Below are 18,577 nucleotides of genomic sequence, written 5' to 3'. Positions count from 1 at the left end.
CCCCCCCCCCCCCCCCCCCCCCCCCCCCCCCCCCCCCCCAAAAGGTGAGTTCTAGAGGCATGATAAATTTGCTGAATTAGAAGAGAATCCACTGATACCAGTGCTCTGTTACTAGGAAAATAAATAAAATGTGGTCAATAAATGGTAGCTCTTTCTTAGGCTTAAGTACCTTGCTGGGTGTAGCCTTCTGTGTTTTCTCTCAGGTTGCTTTGGGCAGGAACAGCATATCAGAGTATCATGCTGCTGGCAGGATATTCATTGGATATTCATGGGCTCCAGGAACTGTACTTGTTCATTCATCTCACCCAGTCACTGTTGGATCCTAAATACTAAAAGAGCAAAGTCTGTATGGGGGAGCCTGAAGAAGCCTGCAGCCTGCTGGTGTGCTCAGGCGTGAATCCTGGCTGCGCTGTGGCTATGGCAAGGGGAAGACACAGCCACATCAAAACAGAGATGCTTCTGGACAGTTAGGGAAGCAGCCTTTAAGAGCACATCACAGAATCACAAGGTTGGAAACAACCTGCAAGATCATCCAGTCCAACCACCCTCCCATTCCTATCAGTACCTCAAGCTACTAAACCATATCTTGTAGCTCCTCATCCAGGCGTCTCTTGAACACCGCCAGGGACGGCGACTCCACCACCTCCCTGTGCAGCCATTCCAGTGCCTGACCACCCTTTGAGATAAAAAGTTTCTCCTAATATCCAACCTAAACCTCCTCTGGTATAACTTCCGGCCATTTCCTCGGGTCCTACTATTTGCCTGGGAGAAGAGGCCAGACCCTTTTGCACCACAACCTCCCTTCAGGGAGCAGCTGTGTGCTGCAGGGGGAGCTGATGGAGAATTTTGTGAATAATCAATACAAGGCTCATTTGCTTTGTACCTGTATGGCATTTCTATGACTTAATCATAACCTAGTTGTGCCTTTCATAGAAGCTGAGAGAGAGTGCAAATAGATGACATAATGTAGAAGGCATTTTTAATCAAATTATTTCTTAGAAGCATTTATAGAGTGATGTCTTGGACGGTAGCATCCAATTACTCACTGAAATTATCAGTGTTAGTTTACCCTTAAATATCCTTTCCCGAAGATAACTAGATCCCAATGAACACAATTATTATCCTGAAATACCGTGTGCTCTTTCACAACTCCTACACACGCTTTGCTGGAACTGGTATGCATTACTCTTGGGCTATCTTCAAGGAGCAAACCTTGTCAACCCTGCTCGGATTTGCAACACCTCACAGCAACTAGCTGCAATAATTTCTGAGCACTTCCTCTTCTCAGCTCTCTGCCAAGTTACAAAATCACACAGTCCTGCAACATAATTGACACTGACAGCAATTAAAACTGAGAAGTTCTTCCCATAATCTTTCACTCCAGAAAGGGCAGTGACCTTGCTGAAAGGCAGTCAATGCTGTCAGAACAGGAGACATCCCCCTGGTCACTCCTCTGCTGCAGTCCTTCAGTGGCTTAGTTCCCTAGTTTGGGTTATTAATTTCTTGCCTTGCATGTGAAAGCTAATTGCTCCACGCGACAAACAATGTTCGGCTACTGCAGTGATACACATGAAGGGAACACAAGATGGAGAAAAAATATGAATAGTAAAGCATAGCAGCTGTTGCCAGGCCATGTCTCGAGATCCAGTTTTTGTTGCTACTTCAGGGAAGCATTGCAGAAGGTCCCATTATGCAGCGCAGAGCCTCAGGAGATGTAAAGCAGATGTAGTAAAACCTGGCACCAAACAAAGCACAAGTATGACCCTGTCCCAAATTGATTATTAAACACTGCATTAATTTTCCCTATAGCTTTGAAGTCAGAATCAATCAAAATCCTGACCTCTCTTACCCTCATGGGACTCTACTGATTCAGAACAATTTTACACCAGCAGGTTTTTCTTTACTGTGATGTCCAGCAATGGTTTTGGTTTGTAGTGATTGCGACCAATACATCTAAATCTTTTTAGTGAAAGAGAGGGTTCTTTGGAGTTCACAAGCACAAGGAACTAAATGATATTTCATGCTACAACATTAAGATCCTGTATTTGGAACAACCCCTAAGATATTCGTTTTATTCATTTTATTGTGCAGCCTTCTGCTTCATACCTAATCTGAAGCAACAAAAATGTCAGAGCTCATCCTTACATCTTTCTACTTCTTTACAATTATTTTCTGTCAAATTACTTGTGATTGTGTTGATTGAAGTTTTCCTTCAGTTTTGCCTGTAGCTGAGACGCATTTCTCATTTATAGAGTTTGACTTTCTTCTGTCATTTCATAATGTCATTAAGCACATATTTAATGTTTGTTTATAGGGATGAAAGCGAATTCTATTACATCCACGGAGCTATTAAAAACTGCTTTCTCTCAGCAGCCCCTGTCATTGCTGAGTTCTGGTTCTCTGAACACAAGAGAGCTTTATTTCTGATCTTTTCTCACGTTTTCTTTTCCATGCACGAGAGTGTGCTGGAACATATATATATATATATAGGCTATGATTTTGAAATGTCATGCTCAAGAACTGAAAATAATCTTTGATGGGCAGCAAATGTAGAAGCTATGCATGGTTGTTGGCTTCCTTCTGGTGAGAAGTTACAAATCATTTCCTTACTTAGAAAGGGCAGGGGAAAGACAGAAAGGTCTTTCCACAGATGAAAAGCAGCAACACTTTGTAGTCTTCACTATGAAAGCAAACCTCTGAGTGTGCATCCCATTGTGGCTGTGAGAATACAAGGTAAGAAGGAGGACAGCAAATGAAGGCTGAAAACTGGAGATAAAGCATTGATTTCTCCTTGTTTCAGGCTGACAGATCCAACTAAACCTGAAGTTTAGCTACACCAAAGACAGTTACCTGGTGGTGACAAGATTTTCTAGTAGATTTGCCCCTGGCAGAGCAACTGCAAAAGTTAAGCCTACTCTTGGTATCAGCAGAAGCCTTTCTTCCAGCGCCCTGTGGCCAACTCTCTGTTTTGCTGAGTAGTCGAGTCCCTTATCTTTACCTTTCATTGTTTTAATTACCATTCATTCATTTAATTTTTGGCTTAAAATTAAAAGAGTTGTGTTAGTAAACATTGGTGCGATAGGAAAATCTATGAAACTGAAGAGCTATTACTTCCATTTGACTAAAAAACATGCTGCTCTCTGTTCCTTCTGGCTGAGGACCAAGACACCATGGCTTGCAGTCTGTCCTCTCCAAGATGTGTCGCTGCAGACTCTTCCCTCCCACCGATGCAGGGAACAGAACACGTCGCATCGATTCTGCACACACATCCTGACGATCCATCGCCTACCAGATCCTTTTTCAGGTCTCCTTATTCAATCTGTAAGTTCTTTAAAAGGCTCTGCTTGATATATTTCCCCCTGCTGTTCCAGAAGTTTTCTGCTATTGGCCGATATAACCATTAGGAAAGGTGAAAATTGGTCTTTAAAAACAAACAAACAAACAAAAAAAATTGCTTTAATTCATATGTAGGGTTCAAAAGGAAAAAATGTAGAAAAAACTCAAAGATATTAGTAATAGTGTTGTTGCTATTTAGTCCTCCAACATCTTTTTCTGGAAATAATGAGAACAGGAATAGAAGTGCTTAATTTCATAAACTTGCACTCGTAGCAAGTTACAATCCTTATATTAGTTTCTCTAGTTCTCCAGTTCATTGTTCCAATCCTTATCTTGTTCATTCTCCCAGCTTATCAACATCTTATATTCTGTACTTGAATTGTCGGGTGCATGGTTGCATCTTAATTCTGAGACATACGGAGAAAAAACCCTTTTATTTACAACTCAACAATTCTGGTGTTGCATTTCCAGCCATTTCATTTTCTCTTTAAGTTAGAGAAATGCAATTGGTTAATACATATTCATACGTATTTCCTATGCTGAATGTCTCTATCTCTAATAGCAACTAGATTTGTTGTTACTGAAAAGCAAACGATTTGTGCTTGCTTCATAAATATCAGAAACCTTTTCTGTGTGATACCTAACACTGTCTAATTATATATAAAGCAGAACTGTGTAAGTCTAAAACTTTTTTCCAGCTCCCAATGTAATTTTGTTTACTTCTAACAAGTAATCCATTCCTGCAGTTATTTTACTTTCACAACAGATTTGGTTTTTTTAGGTAAGAAATAGGGAGGGCAGTGTGCTTTTTATACAACCCATAATTTCAAGCTACTTTGTCAGTGAAAAAACTGTTGATGAAACAGTCCTGAGGAAAGGAATGCCCCTTAAGGGAGCCACAGGGAAAAGGGAAGAAAGTGCTAAACTTTTCTGCAAATAGCTGAGCTTTCCTCCTAATAAATCAGGGTTTCTAGAAGGATCCCAATGTCTCCATCCTAATGATGTCACAGCTGTTGGCAAGGAGTGAACAGGGAACTATCTATGGAGACTTCCTCTGATGATCTTTTCCCATCAGCTTCCTTGAAAAAGCCCGTATCATTCCTCGAATGCTGAATTCAGAGTAGAAGTCCTGTTATTCAGTTCTGTGCTTCTTTCCCCTCTCAGAAGAGAAAGGGAGGAAGATGAAATAATGAAGTGGGAAGGTACTGAAAAAATAATGCTGAATACTGAAAACTGACAATCCACATCAAGAAATTTGATCATGAACTTAGCTGCCATTGCCACTTAGCAGTTTGGGGATGCCTTGTCAGTTCAATTACTATTCTTGCCTCTCTAGTCCTTCTTGCGCCTAGGCTCCTGGTAATTGGGCCTGCAAGAGCTGGTTGGCATTTAAACAGCTCTTCTGCCAAGCTCAGGATCAGTGCATCCCTGTGAGCAAGAAATCAGGAAAGGGTGGCAGGAGACTTGTGTGCATGAGCAAGGAGCTCGTGCACAAACTCAAAGGGAAGAAGAAGGTCCATGAAATGTGGAAAAAGGGTCTGACCACTTGGGAAGAGTATAGAAATGTTGTCAGGGCCTGCAGGGATGCAACAAGGAAGGCTGAAGCCCACCTGGAATTGAATCTGGCAAAAGCAATCCAGGATAATAAAAAAGGCTTTTTTAATTATGTAAACAGTAAAAGGAAGACTAGAGAGAATGTGGCTCCCCTGCTAAGTGACAGGGGTGTGCTGGTAACGGGGGATGCTGAGAAGGCGGAGATACTGAATGCCTTCTTTGCTTCTGTCTTCAGTGAAAAAGCTCTCCCTCAGGAATTGGTTTCAGCAAGGCATTTGATACTGTCCCCCACGGCATCCTTATAACAAAGCTGAGGAAGTGTGGGATGGATGAGTGGGCAGTGAGGTGGGTTGAGAACTGGCTGATTGGCAGAGTGCAGAGGGTCGTCGTTTGCGGTGCAGAGTCTGGCTGGAGGCCTGTAACCAGTGGTGTCCCCCAGGGGTCTGTGCTGGGTCCGTTCTTGTTCAACATCTTCATCAATGACCTCGATGAGGGGATAGTGGCCACCCTCAGCAAGTTTGCTGGTGATACGAGGTTGGGAGGATTGGCTGACATGCCTGAAGGCTGTGCTGCATTGTGTACACAATGTGATTTTTGTGCATTGTTCAACATACTTAGTGCTTAAAGAATTGTTAACAAAATGAGCATGCCAAGATTAGTAGTCACAAACATTGACACTGGTGACTGCAGCCAAAGAAAGGAAGGATCTTTGAAGGGAAAGTTGAAGGTTTCCAACCTCAGGAAGAAAATCAGTCTCTTAAATGTGACTTGGTAAGAGAGGAGATTCAGGTGTGCTGCTGCACTTCAGTTGAACATGTGCAAATATCATATTCCAACAGTTTCCATAATATTGAGAGACTTCTGCCAGTTTTGATGCTTGTACTTAATGCCACATAGCAAGAGAAGCAAGACACATTAACACCTAATTCTGTTTCTAGTAGGAACTAGTTGGTATTCATAATTGTTTTTAAATACTGTCACTAGAAATCACACAAAATATTTATACCAACATGTAAATTGGGCTCTAAAAATTGTACACTCAAGTACTGATGTCTATTGGAAAAGGTAAAAAATATCTTGAACTCCTCAGATTTTTATATTTTAAATCACTCAGTCATGCTTTATGACAAAAAAAAACTGTGCAGTCTGAACCTTCAAGCATTAGCAGGTCCACTCAGCTCTGTTTACATGGGGTGCCTTTGTAGCATAACAGATTAAATTCTGATATTATAGCTCTTGTTATAGATTAGCAACAATTTTTAGAAATGTAACTTTTGTGTTTTCTCCTGCTGGGGTGTGCGCTGTTTGTTTTTTCTTTTCTTGTATTTTTTTTGTTGGCTTTTTATTTTTAAAGTTTACCTTCACTTCACTGGTACTCAACGTAACAAGATATGAGGTGGGGGATTCACTTTTAAGTTAACATACTATCTTGCCTTTAAGGGAGTCAACGAGACTTTGTTCGCCCACGATTATTTTGGGTAGATGTTATACAAGATTTTTTTCTAAGCTCTTAGTGCCCTGCAGAAGTTCATGCCCAAAGGATGTTCTCTGTTTTAATAATGTTAGGTTGCATTTAGAAGATATCACAAGTATTGATCTTAATGAGAAGGTGATGTTCTGTATTGGTCAGGTCAGCTGTGATAGATATTACATTTTTGGCAAGGCTTGGTAATTTTTATGTTTTTATTGATCTTCCTTCTGGTCTAAATTGCTGTTCAATAGCTGAATTACCAGCCCTGTTATAATGAAATAACAAGTGACAAATAATACTGCTTTTAGATCTACAGTGCCTTGTATCAGATTTTGGGATCCTAACAGAGATTCTGCTAATGCTGGTTCAAGCCAAAGGCTATTCCTTTTTCACAAGGAATCAGTTTCTTTGGGTATAGGGTAACATGTCGCACGTATTCATAGCTTGTGGTTGGCCACAAAGGTCAAAATTCAAGTCTTAGCATTCAAGGACATTACGTTAGTTTGGATGTTGCCTGGGGGATATGTCTAGCAACTTGAGACTGAAAATTTTCCTCCATCTGTCTCCTGTCAAAGAATAGTAAAATACGCCCATGTGCTTTACAGTATCATCCAGGAATGTCAAGAGAGTCTCCTCTCAGCATAAATCAGGAAGAGTCACTGCTGGAAAGAAGCTGAATGACCTTCCCCTGAGAATAAAGGTCTTTACCATGAGAATAACATGCAAATTTCTTGAATCTAGTCACCTATCAATATAGCTAGAAACTGGTTAGACCTCAGGTGGAGACGACTTACTTTGTCCATCTCAGTCAAGACCCTGTTGTACCACTGTTGAAAGTAGACCCTAGTATTGGTTATTCCTAGAACTGAAAGCATTGTCAATGTACTTAATTCTTCTGATACAGTACTCAGCAAACACATACAGAACTACGTGTGATCTTGTGAACTGAGAGATCTTGATGTTTTTAATGTAAGGCAGTGAAGCTGCATGAAATACCAATGACATCTCTGGCCCCTGGTGATGTTCTGATGTTGCCAGGTTGGCATTATATGCACTGAAGACTACAGCTGCTATTCAAAGTCTTCTCAACTCTGTCAAGTAGGCAAGAACAAACAATAAAATCTTTATTATTGTTTTATCAGAATTTTAAGCGGCTGTAAAAAAAATCTGTAGCTATTGAGGCCCTTAGAGACAGAAATACTTATTTTTGCCCTTTCAATTGCTGAAGAATTGAAGTTAAGAGCTGGTAAGCTCCCCTGCAATTTCTGTGCTCAGCAGAATTGTTCCTTAAGCAGCAAAGTAGACTTAGAGCTGAAAGGTATCTTGATTTTTCTGATCAAGTCTGCAGCAGACAAAAAAGTCTACTTATTGTTCTTATCTTTCTGCCACCTCTAGTGCCCTAAACCTTGCATTGTTTTACTTATTTTTAACACAGTTGCATTCAGTATATCTATTTTTCGAGCACTGACAGGAGAAGAATAGTTTATTTCTGACCTACATAGATCACAGGAGACAAACTTTCTGTCCACAGATGCTATCTTTTTAACAGCCAGATTTACCACTTGCATCGCTTAGAAGGTATATATTGGTGTCATGTACTTGCACAAGGAAATCTGAGTGAAAGACACAGATGGGACCACATATGCTGGCATTTTCCTGCGTCATCATCCAATCAATCTCAGTTAAGCACGCAAAATGAAGAATCTCATTCTTAATGAGGATTATGCTGTATTAATTAACTACACATTTACAAGAAAGGATTGATTACCTGTCAAGTTCTTCAGCTCCCGTGATCCTTTTTTTTTTTTTTTTTTTTTTAAATTTTAAAGTAAATTCAGTGCATATGATGCTAAATATCTCAGTCAGAAAACTTGACTATTGTTTTAGTAATGTTTTGTTTGGCTGCTTATGCCTCCATGAGAACTTCAGGAAATTTTCTCTAGGTTCCATCTCCTCAGTACACATCCAACAGAATCATTCAGCCCTTTTGACATCCTAATGGTCTGAAGCTGATTTTGTAGAAAAGAATTTTTCTCTCCACTGCAGATTATACCCAAACAACAATTTTTCTTAGCCTTTTAGGCAGGATCACTCATAGCTTTGAGGGCAGTGTAGAGTTATGCAAGTAAATGCTGAACTTTCAGGAAACAGATAAAGTGATTTTGAGCTTTGGTCATTTGTGTTTTGTCTGGACCACAGCTAGTTAGAATCTATTAGCTCTACACTGCAGTTTGCCATTCGGAGGTACTTTAAGAAAGAGAGCCAATAGAGTAAGCAAATTCAATTACTTTAGGATTCAAGGAAATATTTAGACCACATCTGCCATTATCACCATATATTGGAACAGCAGTTCTGTAAGTGGCCTTCCCATAATAATACGTTTGGTGCAAGATGCAGAATCAATTACAGCAACAGAACTGAAAATCTCTATATTGATAACATTAAATTAACTAAAAGAAAATACAGCTGTGCCTACTGGAGATAAGACAAAATAAGGTTAAGATTTAGTAGTAGAAATATACTATCTGAATATTGACTGTGGAAGATGATTTGGCTCCAGGGATAATTTGTCTTTATTGCTTCTGTGACAAAATTTGTGGACATTTGTGCAGTTTCACAGAAAGGAAATTACCTTTGCAGTATTTAGAGACAAGGAAAGGAATTATTTTTTTAGTTTTAATGCACATAGGTTAACAATTGGTTTAATGTATTGATCTAATCTGAATGTCCATGTCATACATATGTGGCTTATTAATTGTGTCAAGAAACCATTGGTAGAGATCACTGTAGCCTTGCTATATGGAGAGGAAAGAGAGAAAGAAAGAGTCCTGTTTTTCAGTGCTAATTCCTCTCCATTTGCATTTTGTCTTTCAGTGTTTCATTAAAAATTACAGTGCTTCAGAGATTCTTTTATTTACCACATAACCAAGGCATTATCACCTAACTGATTGAGTTACCCAATGATCTCTGACCACAAGTGATTGCTAACACTTGCAGCTGTTCACGATGACAAATCATTTACTTATCTGTCACTAATTATTAGTTAATGGTAAATGCGTATCAACACAAACTCTGTACCTGTGCTCTTTCTAATTCTATGATTTCAGCCCAATTATTGTTTAGTGAAGTTTTAATATTTTGTTCCCTGAAATCTATTTACTGCTATGTTTTCTGTTAAATGTGAAAGTACTTATTTAAAGTAACCAAGGTTAGAGAATCTCCCTTGTAAACTCATGATGGGGGGAAAAAATGGTTGTATGGAATTTTTACAAATGTCTGTTATTTTTAATTAGCAGTTGTATACTAAAACTGAATTAGCAAATACTTCTATTTGAGAGAGAGTAAAATATACTTACAGTTGTTCAGGAACTGTGGCTTTCTGGAATGGCTACCAGGCTGATGTAGTGATTGTGAATTGTTGCTCTCCTTGGTCAACTACTGTACTTACTGGACTGAGAGGTCAGGGCATTGTAATAAGATGTGGCAATCAAAATTCCTTGTGTTTAATGTGTTGCTAATCAATATAATGTGATATGATGGTAGAGGTTTTAAGTGAGTAAGAACAGCTCTACTTTCATGGTGTGTTTCTTTTCCACTAATTAACCCATTTTGTATGTAGCTTTGCTCATTCATAAAAGAATATTTTTAAGCAGCTACTTACTATGTCTAAATGTGAAAGTGCTAAAATTAATTATACAAATTTGCTCCTAAAATATAAATGGCAGTATCTTACTTTTAGTTGCTGATTAGATTTATTACTTCAGAGTTAATAAAAGCAAAGAAGTAGATAATTTAGTGGTAATGAATAATAATAATAATAAAAAAGCCCAGCCTGGATAATAGTTCACATAAATTAACAGGAGCAAAAAAGTGAATCTTTAACAGGGCGGTTGAAATTATAGGTGTGTGGAGAATATGTGATCATGAGACCAAGGAGAAACGGGATTAGATGTTTCACTGACTTAGTTAATTTGGGAAGCTGCCCAATTTTGTAAGGAGTTGAACATGTTTCTGCTACCACTGCTATGCGACAACGTGGCTGAAACTTTTTTTAACCATCCACATCTTTCAAAAAGGAAGAGTAGCCAGTTTTTTTTTTTCAGCTTATCAAATCTTACTGCTTATTTATGCTAATATGCAAATGTTATTTGTGATCATTGACCGGCTGGGTACAAAATAAGCATGATGCTGCAATTAGTAGTTTTGCCTCCTAATTCACACACAGGTGCTGAAAATTAGGTAAAATATTCTCTGACTGCAACTCACTTGAGCAGAAGGGATGGAAGAACATCAGTGGCCATTGGTTAACGTCAGTCGCGTTCTTTAGGAGTAGAAAGGAAGGGGAAAAAAAGGAATAAAGAGACTGAATATGAACAGACATTAAAATGGAAAGAAATTACAATGAGTTGAGTTGGTCTAAAAAGCACATCACCACAGGGCAAGAGCAATGCATTCAAAAGTGATCTTCCCATGTGATATTCTAGATGAGTAGTTCACCTATTTCTGACTGGCTCCTCAGTGCTGTCTTGCAGTATAGGTGAGACAGATGGATATACTGACTGGACCCTATTGTCCTTCTGCCACAGGATCTCCTTCTGTTTTAAATTCTCACATCAAATTGCCATTTTATGAGCATTTTGCTCCTTCACACTCAGTCACACGACACAAACATCTGATGGAGGGTACGCCATCAAGCATTAGTGCGCTCACTGTATTTGTGTCCATACTTGAGTGTTTTTACTTAACTTGGCAATGAAAGTGCTGTGTTGTTAGGATACAAATACCTCCGTGCTGTCTGAGGAAAGAGTAGAAAGGATTAATGAAAACAAAATACTGTATGATAATACAGAAACCTGCCTAGGGAACCATTTGAAAATGGAGAAAGAGATTCTGAAAGCTGTACCCTCCATGTTCTTCATTATGCAGTTATTACAGTGCCTTCCAGGCCTATTTGCTAAGTTGCTACTGAGGCATGAAACAACTTGCACAACAAGAAAGCTTCAACAAGAAGATGAAACTCCAGTTATTCAAAAAGTCTGAACTTGTGGAGTGTTCATCAGACTTCCCGGAATGAGTTACACCGTGCCCTTTTTGCCCTCAAAAACTGTTGCTTAAGGATTTGGCTAATAAGTTGTAAAAGGGAATATAAGCTATGGAGAAGTAGCCTGGGATTTGAAAGCGGTGTGTTCTGTCAGCTTTGATCATAAATGTGTAGTATAAACAAATCACCTCTCTGTGTATTTGATACCTTAATTGATAAGCTCATTAATCCTATTCCTCTGTCAATTTCTGAGGGGCTTTCTAACTGGTTTGGTAGTGCTATAGTCACCTATGAAGGTATGTAATAATATTTAAGGTAAGTATTAATTGTTATCAGTGCCAGTTTGAGGAGCTCTCAGGATCTCTTATTTCCCAACCTCAGGCATGATCCTGAGCCAAAAAGTTGTTGGCAGACATTCAGAAGAGCAGGATGATCTTATAGCTCTTTTTTAATGACATCCTTTTAAATGACACTGCTTTCCTAAAACAACCATAAAGGCACTGTGCTTGACTGGAAGACATTCAGAGTGCTTTACAATTCTACATTAAGCGTAGTACACAGCCAGCACATGTATTTAGGGCATTCTTCACAAGGAAAACACTGAATAAGTACATGAGAAACTTGTATAGGACTGTTATTTTGTGCCAGACATTAAAGCAGTTTCACACATAACTGAAAGAGAAGAAAAATATCTATTTAAATTTATGTTTCTAAAAGGAAACATTTTCAAAATATGCACTTCATTTCTCTGCAAAGAAATAGATCACTCTGTTACAAAGTAAGACAGCCATGTAAAGTGAGTGTTCAAACCAGGAAGAAATGACTGCGTATGAAAGAATTGCTTAGTATTTTTCTCCAGTGATCCTAGTAAAAAACAGGGACAGTGAACCCATCTGTTACTGCCTCTTTGAAAATATGCTCCTTTCTGTCAATATTGTTATTAACCTTCATGAATTCTCCTGGGACTTAATCTGAAAATTAAGCTCAAAGAATCCCAAAGGCATCAGTGTTTGGGAACAGGACCGTATCATGTAAATTTCTCTTTAGCCTTGCAGAATTTCTCTCATTATCATCCCAAGTAGACAGAAATTAAAGGTAAACACATTCAGCAACATATGTTATTGCAAATAAAATATGTCACAAGGTGTTCTTTTATTCTTAAAAGGAATATTGATCTCAGAGTAACATATGCCCATGCAGAGCTTGAACCTCTCAATTTTTCTCAGCTTTTTAATTGTAAGAACTCTTTCACTATCCATCTTAGAGGGACTGATTGCATTCAGATAAAGGTTGAAAGCATACATTCTATTCTTAACAAAGCTTCCAGCTACAGAGAATGCACATCAGGAGTTAATCATGCACAGTGCTGAAAGCAGTTAGTAAGTAATCCCAAAACACATAGGTCCTCTGCTCTTAATTTCAAGGCTGAGATAATCACGTTTCGGTCTTTACATCAGCCTCTTTCCTTGATCTGTCAGGAAGCTCTAATTACTTGCTTTGCTGGATACCTTGCTTTCATTCTCAGCAAAACTCCCTTGGGAAGATGCACCACAGCTTTAAGAATGACATAAAATCATAAGATTTTTAGAGCTTTCCTCTCTAATTTGTTTTCTCTCTCCTACTTTTTCAGCATAAGATTGATGATCTAGGGCAGATACACCGAAACGTAGATCTGCAAAAAGTGGCCTGCCCGTGTAGTTGGGAGCAATGTATTGTTTTTAGAGGTTTTTAATGTAGAACAGGGAAAATATGCACCAGTGGTGACTGTCATATGTCCTTCATCCTGTCATCTCCCACCCACTTGTTCTTTCATCCCCTATTCAATTTACTAAGGTATGAAGTCCTGTAGAGCGCATACTGGGTCTAGACCACTATTGAAAGATTCATTTCTGTCACCTGTGAAAAGCAGTCTGTGACAGTCTATCATGTTGACAGCTGAGTATATATATCAGCTCTCTAAAGAATGTAAGACTTTACTTGTGTTGAAGTATTAGTCCTTCAAATAAGCGTTTCCAAGGCTGTTAGTGCTTTTAACTCTCTTCACAGATTCCTTCTATTTTCAGTTTTAAAACATGAAAAAGACCGTTTCCTATCACAGAAGATCTTTGACACAACCGCTTTTATTTTTCCAACACGATTCCAGAAGCAAAACTACTTTTGACTCTTTGGATGTCGAGAAAGCTAAATAAGAACATTGCAGAGGCTGCAGAAAATGCTGAAGGGCTGATTCCATTATATCAGATAGAATTCTCACAGACTGCCTCAGCTCCTTGTTGTGGTGCAGCGAGGTGTCATCTGTTCTTAGTTCACCCCTCTTCCTCAAAGGTAGGGAAGTACGTGTGGCAAAGGTTTGTCTACGCCTGGTGCATTGAAAATAGATGGTTGCAAAATGTAGGTCAGACTTCTTAACAGGAATCCTGATTAAAAGAAAATTTTGAAAAAGAACAAATCAGAGGCAAAAAAAAAAATTCAGTGCCATCATACTTCTTTGGCTACATCTTCATTCGTGGTAAGAAAAAACACAACACAAACACATAAGAATTCATTGTAAGTTCTGTGAAATGATGGGAAAATAAAGAGGAAATAAATCTAGAGACGCATCAACAGGTATTTCCATAAATCAGGAAGCTAAAGGCATATAAAGCATGCAAACAAAATTTTGAAAATAGTGCAGGCGTTATATTCCTTTTAGAATAAAATAATCCATGTCCTTTTTATTTTTGCTATCTTTGTCTACCAGGACTTGACCTACATCTGTTGAAAATAAGGATGGACAAAGCACACTGAGATAAAACAGTGGAGGATTCCATCCCCTTTAAGGTGCATTCAGGTACACAAGGTTCATCAGGTGTATGCATGTGGGTGGTGCTTCTGAAGTAAACAGATAGAAAAGGATTGCAGAATAAGGACGTTTGATTACATAAAAATGTTTAGCTGGATGCAAACTCCTTCATTCAAGTCTCTGTTTTACGATGTTTGCATTTTTGGACTGTTTTTAGATTGTTGCTTTACTTACAAATATAATCTTGGCATCAACTGAACATGTGGAACTGCTTTGTTATTGCTACTGAGCTTAAAAAAATGTTTATTTAGCAGACATAATTTAAGAAAAATAAGTTAATAACACGTGATTGCTGTTAAAAGAGGTATTTTAGGTAGCTGAAGCATACTGGGGGGCACATACGTGAATAAAAGTTACAGTTTTCAGTTAGTGTGCATAAAAGTTGTTCCTCACTGGTACTGTAAACTGGCTACACTGCAATCACTGAAATCTTCTCCTCAGTATTCATTTTGGCAACATAAATGATACCTGTTTTAGTATGTCTAGAGTCCACTGAATATAGTTATCCTTAGTGACAACATGGGATGCTGGTTTCCAGCTTTGTCAGCTGGTGTCCTAGTTTGGTCTTTATCCCTGTGAACCTGTCTGTTGATGAGCAGGCTGTGTCTGAGCCTAATTACCCTTACTGCCCTGATCCTGAGCAGCAGATGAATTGAAGATCCATATCTTTACCACCACCGTGCCTGATGCCCTTGGCTGCTACTACAAGGGAGTCCCCACTGCACCCTACTCCTGAGGAAGCAGCTTGCCCTTGCTGTTCCCAAACACTCCCATGGCTTTCAGACAAGTCCTCCATCACCTCAGATGAAGAGGCTCAAACTGCCCAGCTTGACTGACGTCTATGAGAATTGTGCACTGGCCTTGTAGTCGCTGTAATGCCCATCTTCCCAGTCTTCAAGCCAGTAGGGTTGGTTTCTTCCCAACCTGACTGACAGCCAGGGAGATTGAATGGGCGATGTAGCTGAAGACAAAGTCTAGGGCTGACAGCTCTGAAATGGCTCCATGTGATAATGTAGCAACTTGGACATGTTTGACAGTAACTCTGATTGTAAGCAGAAAGGGCAGAAATTTCTCAAAGCTATCTTAGAGGAAATGTAAAAGAAATGTCCTGTTCTGAAAAGATGATTTGGTAAAAACTGGATCAGGAAAAAACAAACAAACAAAAACAACCTGTCTCTATGCATATTTTGAATATGCTGAGTCTGGAAATAAAAATAGCTGCTTGATGCTTTGTGTTCCCATTTGCCCCGCAACAGCATCACAGCTATAAGAATGAACTAGATTTTATTCCTTATGTGCATCTTCAAGAGCTTTTTTCTGCACCTAGCTGCTTACATCAGCTGACAGGGCATGACTGCATAGCAAAGTTTGTTGCACAGCTGTCAGTGATGCTCTAATTTGGCTTCTAGTAATGATGAGGATGAACAAGATAGAAAGAAGTCAGCTTGATTCCTAGAGCTCATGCTGGGTCACTAAGGCTAAATGTTGTAAGAAGAAAATTATGCATGGCAGCTTTGATCCAATTAAGAGCTTAGCCTTATAGTTAACATTAAATATGCGCAGAATTTCCTCGCCTTGTGACTTTGTATGTTTGATATATCAAACTGAGAGGGAAATAAATACAATAGAGATTTCATATTTTCTCTATAGTAGGATTTCAAAAATAAATGCGCTCCTAGAAAACGCAGAGGTAAACTGATGAATCTTGTTGCCTATTTATTTGAAATTATCTTATGGGCTATACAGCAGCTTTGAAAGTTTGGCTGCATTTCCATCTCTTCTGTTTAAATGGGATGTCAAACAAGTTCAGCCTTCTAGATAGGTCTACTTTGAGGTTTTTTTTTGCCTCCAGGACAGAAAGTAGTACATGTTTTTTCAAAAACTACCTTAAAGATCATCTGCATTTTTTAATTTTCAAATCACTTATCTTAGTAGTTTAAAAATAGTAATGGTAGGGAAAAAATGCCATTAAAAAACATTTTCCCAATTGTATTACTGACTTTCACTTACCAGTGATGCCAGTTTGCCATCAATCAAATACTGGCTTGTCTGCTGACCATTTAAAGCATCTTTTTCTTCCTCCCCTGTTTTTTTTTTTTGTTTTTTCTCAGCCATTGCAAAAGAAATATAAATATTCCTTAGCACCAGCCAGGAGGAAAAGGTGAGTACTGCCAAAATGCTATGGTGATAGTGCCCAGTTGAAAACTGTTCTCCCTGGGCACTCTGTAGGATATTCCAAAAGGCCAGACAGTATCAGAGTATTCTAGATTCAATGAAGTAAATGAGACATATTCCAGAGTTATGGGGATAATGATGAAACTGGTAAGATGTAATAGAAATAAATCAGTGTTGAAAGCTGCGACAGAAGATGCTATCTGTAGATGACATCTTTTAGGTAGGTGTTTTTCCTTTCTCCTGTAATCAGCTAGGACTGTAGAACAACCAAGTATCTGAACATTTATTTCTCTTCCAAACAGCTGGTAGTGAATGGGAGTGATGAGTGGGATGGAATAGTGGCATTCAGAAACATGGTTCAGCATCACCTTATTTGAAGTTTACTTAGCTGATAGTCTGTGTGATGTCCCAACACTATGCAGTAATTGTTTGTAAGCCACTCCTTGTGCCCTGCCAAGAGAATCGTGTTGCCTGGGTCTAGAGCTTCACAGTACAGCAGAAAAACAGAAAGCTTTGTGTTGGAGGTGTGGGGTAGTCAGCTCTCTTAAATTTGGCTGCCCTGTTTTCAAAGCAGCTGGGACAAAACTGCAGTAATCTAGAGCATCCCCTTCAGAAGCTAGAAATCTGGGGTATCACTTTTTGCCTTTAGACGCCCTTTAGACAATTTCTGGTTTTCATTCAATTCTATTTAAGTTAAGATGTAAAAATTTGATTTGCTGATTATTTAAATTGTTTTCAGAAATGCATCAGAAGTCTTATTTGGTCAGTGAGAAACAAGTTCTGTGAAAAACACGTTATCATTAGTGATAAAGAGGATACTGTAAGGAAACCTATGTAATTCGACAAATATTCTAAATTGTCAAATTAACCTCAGAGTCAAAAATAATCCTGTTGGGAGACATTCTTACACTGTTGTTCTATGAGTTACGGTGAGCTGTTGCCATTAATTGTGAGGAACATAATCATTAGCAAAGCATATAAATGATGCATATTTTTGTTGTTTAGATCAGAAGCCGACTACTCTCAAAGCTGCTGAGCAATGTACTGAAGGACTGAGGACATTCATATCGTTTATAAACTGGAGGGGAACAAAAGCAACACGAAGAAGAAACAACAACTAAAATCTGCCTTGCAAGATGTCATCTTTCCTCCGGACTCAGATTTTGACAAGTTGGTTCTGCTTAAGTTGAAGTTTCTGTTTTAAGCAAATTCAAGTACACGTTCCAACTATATTCTCAAATCCTTTGACAGCCAATTGTGTGTACTAAGTATTACTAGAAACAGTGGATAATTACAAACACTGGAATGTTGCAAGAATTTTCTCTTCAATTCCTAGGTGTCTTTCCCAGCAAGATTCTGCTTCTCATCGGGAAGATTTGGGAGTACGTGGTCAGAGTAAGTTTCTTCATGTCTTTAAGGTTTTCCCACACTGTCTACTTTGTTTTATGTTCCATCTGTGGCTCTATAGCAGCATGTGCCAGAAAGATAAAAGAATAAAGTTTCCATGGACCCATTGTTTCTAATAGGATCTTACCTCTGGTTTAGCTCTTGATTCTTCACGCTTAGCATTTTGCGAGGCTCTAGAAGCCAAATTCCTTTAAGTATAAATGACATCACAAGAAAACTGGTACATTACAATGCAAATTATTTTGTGCATTTAAGGAAATGTATCTATAGGCGTAGTTTGTTTTAATAGTAAATTTCCTGTAAATTCTGCTATTTTAAGCAAATTATTGTAACCCTTTAAGTTATTGGAAAATAATGTTTGACATACCCTAATTATAACTAATCCTGCAGTTCAGAAGCTGCAAAATATGTTCTCGATAAATGAAATCTCAAGTTCACATCCTAAGCTTTGATTAGACATTGGAGATGAGGGTAGAGTTCTTAAAATTTGAGATTCTTGCTGTGTTCACACAGAATCAGGAACTGACAATCTGTAAGAGACTTCCACTGGATTAATGTCATGAATCTGCTGCTACAGTGAAGAATCCTGGGAGTAATTATATATAGATAAAATAAATGTAGAGCCATTTGGCATGCCATCACTGCAAGGGAGATGTGCATTTTTAACAGGTAAGAGTAAAATTTTCAATTCAATAAAGCCATCTATATCAATGGGCTGGACTTTTAAACCAAACCACTCCATCTCACCAAT

This window comes from Centrocercus urophasianus, unplaced genomic scaffold (assembly GCF_019232065.1).
Source record: "Centrocercus urophasianus isolate 14NV4802_14NV808 unplaced genomic scaffold, USGS_Curo_1.0 seq_32, whole genome shotgun sequence".
NCBI classification, from domain to species: Eukaryota; Metazoa; Chordata; class Aves; order Galliformes; family Phasianidae; genus Centrocercus; species Centrocercus urophasianus.
This window is presented reverse-complemented; position numbering follows the sequence as displayed.